The sequence below is a fragment of the Triticum dicoccoides genome, chromosome 6B (assembly GCF_002162155.2).
Source record: "Triticum dicoccoides isolate Atlit2015 ecotype Zavitan chromosome 6B, WEW_v2.0, whole genome shotgun sequence".
NCBI classification, from domain to species: Eukaryota; Viridiplantae; Streptophyta; class Magnoliopsida; order Poales; family Poaceae; genus Triticum; species Triticum dicoccoides.
In genome coordinates, this window is record NC_041391.1 from 53,982,589 (window position 1) to 53,994,151 (window position 11,563).

Here is an 11,563-nt window from a genome sequence, read left to right on the forward strand (position 1 = left end):
AGAGGGGTGATGATTATGAGATAGATTGAGAAAGAGGTGTGTTGATTAGTGTAGTCTATGATTGAGAGAATGCTTGTTGCTACTATTTGTGCTTACTGATTGATTATACACTGATTGAGATGCTACTATTTGTACTTGTTGATGTTATTGTTGCCATCCTGTGCATATTGTTGTGATCCATAGCTTACTACCTTGCCTGCAGGTGTCATGCTGGCGATCGGGTTCGGAGCGCTCGGATCGAAGGTGGCTGAGCACTGGTACAAGCTCTACAAGATGGACAAGCAGGGGGCCAGCCTCAGGTTCACCTACTGGTGGGAGGACAAGGTCTCAGGTGTGTTGCTTTCTTTTGGCTCTGAATGTTAGGATGGTTAATGTAATAGTCCATTCTGTAGTGTAAGGTTTTGGATTGGAAACTCAGTGTGAAGTTTGGCTCTTAGGCTTGCTTTTGCTGCCATTTTTTATTGATGAATGCATTACCTTTTTCTGATTGATCCAAAATGTCATCTTATCTCTAGCGCAATGGGAGTTAAAATGTTTGTTCAGACTATAGAGTTTATGCTATGATAATCACTATATTGTTTGTAGTATGGGATTTGCATTCTGTAATGGGACTGAAGTTTACCTCTTTGGCTTGCTTTTGCTGTGCCCTAGAGATGAATATAGGGGTCCTAGAATAATACCAGCCTCTATATTAGCACCTTCCAAGTAAGCGCCGCTCTCACTCTTGCCATCTACTATGTGTAATTAGGAGTAGGACATGGTCCTCTTGCTTGTGCGACACAAGGATTTGTACTGCACTGCTGCTGAAACATGATGCTGCGATTGCCAATTTTTTGTCTTAATGCCCATCTATTGTTATTTGCTTGGGGTGTTCTTCAATAAAATACAAACAGTGGCCATTCTGAAATTCAAGCTATTGAAGAATGATGATAAAATACTTTTTAAATAGTGGGTTGAGGCTTAGTGTAATTGGTGTACTAGTGCACTGCTTGGCGTAATAGCAGTACACATACATATGCAATGAAATGCTTCTAGTATCTTACACATGTATATTTGCAATGAATGTGTACTACTTGGCTAAAAGTTGCAGCAACCATGTTTTCCTAATAACTATAGTTGCTTTCAAGAGCTGCAATTTATTGGCGATGTTACCTTATTATTTGCTCTCTTTAATTGTTTTTGCAGATCCATGGCATCTTGCTGAACCACTACTGGATGGGGCGTCGACGAAGCAGTACACCTGGCTTGCTCGCCGGCGCACGCATGCGTGCTTCGATGTGCGGCGCTTCGTCGAGCTGGCCGGACCGCGGAAATCACGGGAGCCGGAGCCAGAGGAGGCCATAAGAAGTTGCTGCTGCGGTTGCGTCCTTGGAGGCAGCAGCTGCCCCTCGCTGACCTCACCAACCTCCGGCGTCCGCCATGAGCTCCGTGCAGGACCCCTTCTACATCGTCTGGGAGGAGATCCAAGGCTCGGTAATCCGCCTATCCCCGTCCGCCCTCCCTCCCTCTCCTGTGCCCCTTTCTCTTCCTCTAGTTGTGAATTTTTGTATGCTGCCACTGTTTATTTAGCTGTGCCGTGGCGTACTGTTAGCTGAAAGCTACTTCTGTATTTTCTACTCCAGTTCTGTATGGAGTAGTATATAATGACGTCTTACTGTAGTATGGCTGAGGCAGTGACCAACTTGGTAGGTAGTACTAGCTGAGAAAATTCATGATGCTGGTTGGGAGCAAAAAAATTATAGGCTTAGTTGCTATATTAGTTCTGTTGTTGTATGGGGATATATGCATAGATATGTAACATGTGGGTCCCAAGCATGCTTCCAAGAAAAAGTAAAATTATATATCCAATTTAAACATTGTACATCTGCCATTCTTGTGGAATGCAAGTTATTTTATGTGGTAAGAGTGTGCAGGGTAGGTTATCAAGTGCACGGTCGCTAGTTTGCTTACTAGCTCTGTTCTATTGGGATATGTATATGTATGTGTGGATTTTAAGCGTGGTTGTTGTATATGTGATAAGTGCATACCACTACAACTCCTCTTTGTCTGGTATTATAAGGCCATTTGCTTGAATTCTTGAAAAGATGATTTGATTGAATGCTTGAAAAGATGAGTCGCTAAAGTGAATGATGTGAGGGATGTTCTCACGTATTACTGTTAGTGTCGTTCCTTTTCTGTCTTGTTTTGTCAGATTTTGTTTTTTCTAATTTAAGTTTTGTTTTGTAGACCTGTTTGTTTTTGTTCCTGTTCTATTTGTCCGGTGATGAAAAACCTGTTAATCATACCATCTTTCGGGACTGATTGGTCACAGTGTGCCCATGCTGTCATTCGGCAGTTCTGAGGAAATTTTGAAAAGCTTGACTGTAATTTTTTTGAATAGTTCCAAAATTACATGTCATCTACTTTTCAGTTTTTTTATTCTGTTGTTTACTATGTATAGAATATGGCTGGACAACAGTGAAAACCAAATAAAACACACCATCTTTTTGGACACCTAATGGCTGGACAAATATGTTCATATTTTTTGAGTTGCTTTGATCTTTGTTGATAATTTTTTTTGTCTAAAATCTTTCTCTATGAAGAGAGTACAAGCAGACGGGCGGACTAAACTAATGCCATGTTGATATATCTGCATCATCTGTGCTACCCTTGTGGTTGGCATCTGAGAGAAAAGAATTGTGCATTCTGTTCTTCTCATAAGTTACATTTCTTAAATTCTCTGCTTTTTGTCCTGTTTGCGCTTAGCTTCTACTATCCCTCTTTGTTGCACTTGATCTGAGAGGGATTGATACGTCTCCAATGTATCTATAATTTTTGATTGTTCCATGCTATTATATTACCTGTTTTGGATGATTATGGGCTTTACTTTACACTTTTATATCATTTTTGGGACTAACCTACTAACCGGATGGCCAGCCCGAATTGCTATTTTTTTGCATATTTCAATATATAGAAGAAAAGGAATATCAAACGGAGTCCAAACGGGATGAAACCTTCGGGAGCAATCTTTTTGGAACAAACGCAATCTAGGAGACTTGGATTGGACGTCAAGAAGCTGCCGAGGCGGGCACGAGGGTGGCCGGCGCGCCCAGTAAGGGTGGGCGCGCCCCCTGCCTCATGGGACCGTCGTGGCTCAACCGACCTACTTCTTCCTCGTATATATATCTACATACCCCGAAACCATCCAGGAGCACCACGAAAAACTATTTCCACCACCGGATCCTTCTGTATCCGCGAGATCCCATCTTGGAGCCTTCACCGGCGCTCCGCCAGAGGGAGAATCGACCATGGAGGGCCTCTCCATCACCACCAAGGCCTCTCCGATGAGTTATGAGTAGTTTACCACAGACCTTCGGGTCCATAGTTATTAGATAGATGGCTTCTTCTCTCTCTTTGATTCTCAATACAAAGTTCTCCTTCCTCTTCTTGGAGATCTATTCAATTTAACTCTTTTTGCGGTGTGTTTGTCGAGATCCGATGAATTGTGGGTTTATGAACAAGTTTATCTATGAGAAATATTTGAATCTACTCTGAATTCTTTTATGTATGATTTGTTATCTTTGCAAGTCTCTTCGAATTATCAGTTTGGTTTGGCCTACTAGATTCATCTTTCTTGCCATGGGAGAAGTGCTTAGCTTTGGATTCAATCTTGCGGTGTCCTTTCCCAGCGATAGTAGGGGCGGCAAGGCACGTATTGTATTGTTGCCATCGAAGATCAAAATATGGGGTTTATATCATATTGCATGAGTTTATCCCTCTACATTATGTCATCTTTCTTAATGCATTACTCTGTTCTTTATGAACTTAATACTCTAGATGCAGGCAGGAGTCGGTGGATGTGTGGAGTAATAGTAGTAGATGCAGGCACGAGTCGGTCCACTTCTTGCGGACGTGATTCCTATATACATGATCATGCCTAGATAATCTCATAATTATGCACTTTTATATCAATTGCTCGACAGTAATTTGTTCACCCACCGTAATAATTATGCTATCTTGAGAGAGAAGCCACTAGTGAAACCTATGGCCCCCGGGTCTATCTTTTATTATCTAAGTTTCTCATCTACTTTTATTTGCATCTTTTACTTTCCAATCTATATCATAAAAATACCAAAACTATTTATCTTATCATATTATCTCTATCAGATCTCAATTTCGCAAGTTTGCATGAAGGGATTGACAACCCCTTTACTGCGTTGGTTGCGAGGTTCTTGTTTGTTTGTGTAGGTGTGTGGGTCTTTTGAGGAGCTTCCTACTGGATTGATACCTTGGTTCTCAAAAATTGAGTTAAATACTTACGCTACTGTGTGGCATCACCCTTTCCTCTTCAAGGAAAACCAACGCAAGATCCAGACGTAGCAAGAAGGATTTCTGGCGCCATTCTGAGGGAGGTCTTCGCTCAAGTCAAGACAAACCAAGTACCCATTACAAACTCATCTCCCTCGCATTACATTATTTTCCATTTGTCTCTCGTTTTCCTCTCCCCACTTCACCCTTCCCGTTTTATTCGCCCTCTCTTTCCCGTTCTCCTCTCTCTTTCGCTTTCCTTTTGAGTGCTTGTGTGTTGGATTGCTTGTCATGATGGCGCAAGATAATACTAAATTGTGTGACTTTTCCAATACCAATTATAATGATTTCCTTAGCACTCATGTTGCTCCTCTTACTGATGTTGAAACTTGTGAAATCAATGCTGCTTTGTTGAATCTTGTTATGAAAGATCAATTCTCCAGCCTTCCTATTAAAGATGCCGCTACTCGTCTAAACAATTTTTTTGATTTGTGTGATATGCAAAAGAAGAAAGATACAAATAATGATATTGTTAAATTGAAGTTATTTACGTTTTCACTTAGAGATCATGCTAAAACTTGGTTTTTGTCTTTGCCTAAAAATAGAATTGATTCTTGGAATAAGTGCAAAGATGCTTTTATCTCTAAATATTTTCCTCCCGCTAAGATCATCTCTGTTAGAAACGATATTATGAATTTTAAACAAATTTATCATGAGCATGTTTCCCAATATTGGTAAAGAATGAAATTAATGATTCGAAATTGCCCTACTCATGGTTTGAATTTATGGATGATCGTACAAAATTTTTATGCTGGATTGAATTTTGCTTCTAGAAATCTTTTAGATTTGGCCACAGGAGGTACTTTTATGGAAATCACTTTAGTAGAAGCTACAAAACTCCTTGATAATATTATTATTAATTATTCTCAATGGCACACCGAAAGATCTACTAGTAAACAAATTCATGCTATAGAAGAAATTAATGTTTTGAGTGGAAAGATGGATGAACTTATGAAATTGTTTGCTTCTAAGAGTGCCACTATTGATACTAATGATATGCCTTTGTCTACCTTGATTGAGAATAATAAGGAATCTATGGATGTGAATTTTGTTGGTAGGAATAATTTTGGTAACAACGCATATAGAGGAAACTTTAATCCTAGGATGTTCCCTAGTAATTCCTCTAATAATTATGGAAATTACTACAACAACTCTTATGGAAATTTTAATAAGATGCCCTCTGATTTTTAGAATAGTTTTAAAGAATTTATGAATTCTCAAAAGAATTTCAAGCTTTGCTTGAAGAAAAATTGCTTAAAGTTCATGAATTGGCTAGGAACATTGATAGACTTTCTCTTGATGTTGATTCTTTGGAACATAGATCTATTCCTCCTAAGCATGATATCAATGAGTCTCTCAAAGCCATGAGAATTTCCATTGATGAGTACAAAGAAAGAACCGCTAGGTTGCGTGCTAAGAAAGATTGCTTTGTTAGAGCGTGTTCTTCTAGTTTTCATGAAAATAATGATGAAGATCTAAAAGTTATTGATGTGTCCCCTATTAAATCTTTGTTTTGCAATATGTATCTTGATAATGATGGGACTGGAAGTAAATCAACTTTGGCTAAAAAGAGTTCCGATAATTTGGAGTATTTTGATCTTGATGCTAAAATTGGTAAAAGTGGGATGGAGAAAATGAAACTTTGCATAGTAATGAGCCCACCACTGTGGATTTCAAGGAATTTAATTATGATAATTTTTCTTTAATAGATTGTATTTCCTTGTTGCAATCCGTTTTGAATTCTCCTCATGCTTATAGCCAAAATAAAACTTTTACTAAACATATCGGTGATGCCTTGATGCCATCTTATGAGGAAAAACTTAATTTGGAAGTTTCTATACCTAGAAAACTTTATGATGAGTGGGAACCTATTGTAAAAATTAAAATAAAAGATCATGAATGCTATGCTTTCTGTGATTTGGGTGCTAGTGTTTCCACAATTCCGAAAACTTTATGTGATGTGCTAGGTTTCCATGAATTTGATGATTGCTCTTTAAAATTGCACCTTGCGAATTCCACCATTAAGAAACCTATGGGAAGGATTAATAATGTTCTTATTTCTGCAAATAGGAATTATGTTCCCGTAGATTTTATCGTTCTTGATATTGATTGCAATATTTTGTGTCCTATTATTCTTGGTAGGCCTTCCCTTAGAACGATTAGTGCAATTATTGATATGAAGGAAGGGAATATTAGATTCCAATTTCCGTTAAGGAAAGGCATGGAACACTTACCTAGAAATAAAGTTAAATTACCTTATGAATCTATTATGCGAGCCACTTATGAATTGAATGCCAAAGATGGCAATACTTAGATCTATTCTCGCTTTTATGCCTAGCTAGAGGCGTTAAACGATAGCGCTTGTTGGGAGGCAACCCAATTTTATTTTTGTTCCTTGATTTTTGTTCCTGTTTAGTAATAAATAATTTATTTAGTCTCTGGTTAGATATGCTTTTATGTTTAATTACTGTTTGTACCAAGTAGAACCTTTAGGATAACCTTGGGTGAAAGTTAATTTGATTCTGCTGAAAAACAGAAACTTTGCATGCACGAGTAAAAACATTCAATAAATCACAGAAATGTGATTTTGCGTTGATTCTTTTTGCTATAGATCAATAAATAAATTTCCTAGGACTTCCTATTTTTGTAGGATTTTTAAGGTTCCATAAGTATTCGAAAGTTACAGATTGCTACAGACTGTTCTGTTTTTCACAGATTCTGTTTTTTGTGTGTTGTTTGCTTATTTTGATGCATCTATGGCTAGTATCGGGGGGTATGAACCATAGAGAAGTTGTAATACAGTATGTTTAACACAAATATAAATAAAGAATGATTTATTTACAGTACCTTATGTGGTGTTTTTTCTTTCTTGCACTAACGGAGCTTGTGAGATTTCCTGTTGAGTTTTGTGTTGTGAAGTTTTCAAGTTTTGGGTAAAGATTTGATGGACTATGGAATAAGGAGTGGCAAAATCCTAAGCTTGGGGATTCCCATGGCACCCCAAGATATTCAATGACAACCAAAATCCTAAGCTTGGGGATGCCCCAGAAGGCATCCCCTCTTTTGTCTTGGTTTGTCGGTAACTTTACTTGGAGCTCTACCTTTATTCGCAACATGATGTGTTTTGCTTGGAGCGTCTTGTATGATATGAGTCTTTGCCTTTTAGATTACCAAAATCATACTTTTGTACACAAATTTTGGGAGAAACCCACATGATTTAGAATTTATTAGAATACTCTATGTGCTTCACTTATATCTTTTGAGCTAGATAATTTTTGCTCTAATGCTTCACTTATATCTTTTATAGCGCGGCGGTGGCTTAATTTTGTAGAAATTGTTGATCTCTCATGCTTCACCTATATTATTTTGAGAGTCTTTTAGAACAGCCTGGTATTTTCTATGGTTATAAAATTGGTCCTAGAATGATGAGCATCCAAGTTGGGTATAATAAAAACTATCATAGAAAGTGAATTGGATGCCATGATCAATTTTATGCTTGATAATTGTTTTGAGATATGGGGATGGTGATATTAGAGTCATGCTAGTTGGGTAATTATGAATTTAGGGAATACTTGTGTTGAAGTTTGTGATTCCCGTAGCATGCACGTATGGTGAACCGCTTTGTGATGAAGTTGGAGCACGATTTATTTAGTGATTGTCTTCCTTATGAGTGGCGGTCGGGGATGAGCAATGGTCTTTTCCTACCAATCTATCACCCTAGGAGCATGCACGTAGTGCTTGGTTTTTGATTACTTGTAGATTTTTGCAATAAGTATATGAGTTCTTTATGACTAATGTTGAGTCCATGGATTATACGCACTCTCTCCCTTCCACCATTGCTAGCCTCTCTTGTGCCACGCAACTTTCGTCGCTACCATACACCCACCATATACCTTCCTCAAAACAGCCACCATACGTACCTATTATGGCATTTCCATAGCCATTCCGAGATATATTGCCATGCAACTTTCCACCGTTCCGTTTATCATGACAAGAATCATCATTGTCATATTGCTCTTGCATAATCATGTAGGTGACATCGTATTTGTGGCAAGGCCACCCTCATGATTTTCATACATGTCACTGTTGGTTCAATGTATATCGCAGTACACTGCTGGAGGCATTCATATAGAGTCTTATTTTGTTCTAAGTATTGAGTTGTAATCTTCTGTTGTAAGTAAATAAAAGTGTGATGATCTTCATCATTAGAGCATTGTCCCAAGTGAGGAAAGAATGATGGAGACTATGATTCCCCCACAAGTCGGGATGAGACTTTGGACTTTACAAAAAAAAGAGAAGGCCATATAAAAAAAAGAGAAAAGCCAAATAAAAAAATGAGAGAAAAAGAGAGAAGGGACAATGCTACTATCCTTTTACCACACTTGTGCTTCAAAGTAGCACCATGATCTTCATAATAGAGAGTCTCCTATGTTGTCATTTTCATATACTAGTGGGGATTTTTCATTATAGAACTTGGCTTGTATATTCCAATGACGGGCTTCCTCAAAACGCCCGAGGTCTTCTTGAGCAAGCAAGTTGGATGCACACCCACTTAGTTTCTTTTGTTGAGCTTTCATACATTTATAGCTCTAGTGCATCTGTTGCATGGCAATCCCTAATCACTCACATTTATATCTATTAATGGGCATCTCCATAGCCCGTTGATACGCCTAGTTGATGTGAGACTATCTTCCTTTTTTGTCTTTTCCACAACCACCCTTCTATTCCACATATAGTGCTATGTCCATGGCTCACACTCATGTATTGCGTGAAAGTTGAAAAAAGTTTGAGAATATCAAAGTACGAAACAATTGCTTGGCTTGTCATCGGCGTTGTGCATGATTAAATACTTTGTGTGATGAAGATAGAGCATAGCCAGACTATATCATATTGTAGGGATAACTTTCTTTATCCATGATATTTTGAGAAGACATGATTACTTTTATTAGTATGCTTGAAGTATTATTGTTTATCATGTCAATATGAACTTTTAGTTTGAATCTTTGGATCTAAACATTCATGCCACAATAAAGAGAATTACATTGAGAATTATACTAGGTAGCATTCCACATCAAAAATTCTGTTTTTATCATTTACCTACTCGAGGATGAGCAGGAATTAAGCTTGGGGATGCTTGATACATCTCCAGCATATCTATAATTTTTGATTGTTCCATGCTATTATATTACCTATTTTGGATGTTTATGGGCTTTACTTTACCCTTTTATATCATTTTTGGGACTACCCTGCTAACCGGAGGCCCGACCCGAATTGCTGTTTTTTTTGCCTATTTCAGTATATCGAAGAAAAGGAATATCAAACGGAGTCCAAATGGTATGAAACCTTCGGGAGCGATATTTTTGGAACAAACGTAATCCAGGAGACTTGGAGTGGACGTTAAGAAGCAGCTGAGGCGGCCACGAGGGTGGCCGACGCGCCTAGTAAGGCTGGGCATGCCCCCTGCCGCGTGGGCCCCTCGTAGCTCAACCAACCTACTTCTTACTTGTATATATATCTACATACCCCGAAACCATCCAGGAGCACCACGAAAAACAATTTCCAACACCGGATCCTCCTGTATCCGCGATATCCCATCTTGGAGCCTTCGTCGGTGCTCCGCCAGAGCGGGAATCGACCATGGTGGGCCTCTCCATCACCACCAAGGCCTCTCCGATGAGTTGTGAGTAGTTTACCACAGACCTTCAGGTCCATAGTTATTATCTAGATGGCTTCTTCTCTCTCTTTGATTCTCAATACAAAGTTCTCCTTCCTCTTCTTGGAGATCTATTCAATGTAACTCTTTTTGCGGTGTGTTTGTCGAGATCCGATGAATTGTGGGTTTATGATCAAGTTTATCTATGAGAAATATTTGAATCTCCTCTGAATTCTTTTATGTATGATTTGTTATCTTTGCAAGTCTCTTTGAATTATCAGTTTTCTTTGGCCTACTAGATTGATCTTTCTTGCCATGGGAGAAGTGCTTAGCTTTGGATTCAATCTTGCGGTGTCCTTTCCCAGTTACAGTAGGGGCAGCAAGGCACGTATTGTATTGTTGCCATCAAAGATAAAAATATGGGGTTTATATCATATTGCATGAGTTTATCCCTCTACATTATGTCATCTTTCTTAATGCATTACTCTGTTCTTTATGAACTTAATACTCTAGATGCAGGCAGGAGTCGGTGGATGTGTGGAGTAATAGTAGTAGATGCAGGCACGAGTCGGTCTACTTCTTGCGGACGTGATTCCTATATACATGATCATGCCTAGATAATCTCATAATTATGCACTTTTATATCAATTGCTCGACAGTAATTTGTTCACCCACTGTAATAATTATGCTATCTTGAGAGAGATGCCACTAGTGAAACCTATGGCCCCCGGGTCTATCTTTTATCATATAAGTTTCCCATCTACTTTTATTTGCATCTTTTACTTTCCAATCTATATCATAAAAATACCAAAAATATTTATCTTATCATATTATCTCTATTAGATCTCACTTTCGCAAGTTTCCATGAAGGGATTGACAACCCGTTTATCACGTTGGTTGCGAGGTTCTTGTTTGTTTGTGTATGTGCGTGGGACTTTCAAGGAGCCTCCTACTTGATTGATACCTTGGTTCTCAAAACCGAGGGAAATAATTATGGTACTATGCTGCATCACCCTTTCCTCTTCAAGGAAAACCAACGCAAGCTCAAGACATAGCAGGGATGCAGTGGGTGCGGATAGAGAAATGGTTTACGTGCCAACCCTTTGCAGCGTTTGCCATTTCTTTGGATTAGTGGCACTGATTTGAACCTTACCCGTGCTTCCGGTTATTTCATGAAGGACAAGGGAAAACATGGTTGAATTTGTTAATATGAGGCAAAAAGAGCCACTCCCATTATTGTCATTCTTTTAGATTCATGTGTTTTGTTTGACCATGGTTGTGATGATAAACACTTTCAACAAACATGCCAGTTCTCCTAGTGAAAATTCATGACTGAAAAACCTGTCATACAAGATCTGTTTAGTACTCATGTATTATGGCCGTGGATTATTTAGTCTGTGCTTGTTGTGCCTTGTGTATTGGAGTCTAATTAGCTTCTGTTAGGGGATAATCTACTAGTTATAGCAAGATTTTACTCTTGTGCCGTGGAATAGATGGTTCATGTGTACTGCGATGTACTAGTTGAGCTCCGCTGGCTGCACTAGTCGAACTCTGCTCCTTCTA

The 11,563-nt window shown here is 38.6% G+C and overlaps 3 non-coding genes across 3 annotated transcripts; all 3 read left to right on the forward strand.

Annotated features, from left to right (window-relative positions):
• The first annotated feature begins 2,254 nt into the window (after positions 1-2,254).
• On the forward strand, positions 2,255-2,346 carry LOC119326940. The gene has a single exon (XR_005158282.1). It is a non-coding gene; the product is annotated as a small nucleolar RNA SNORD96 family (small nucleolar RNA).
• An 8,786-nt stretch (positions 2,347-11,132) lies between these two features.
• LOC119327151 lies at positions 11,133-11,217 on the forward strand. Its single transcript, XR_005158427.1, has one exon. It is a non-coding gene; the product is annotated as a small nucleolar RNA U36a (small nucleolar RNA).
• Positions 11,218-11,270: 53 nt separating this feature from the next.
• Positions 11,271-11,361, forward strand: LOC119326965. The gene has a single exon (XR_005158307.1). It is a non-coding gene; the product is annotated as a small nucleolar RNA Z223 (small nucleolar RNA).
• The last annotated feature ends 202 nt before the right edge of the window (positions 11,362-11,563 follow it).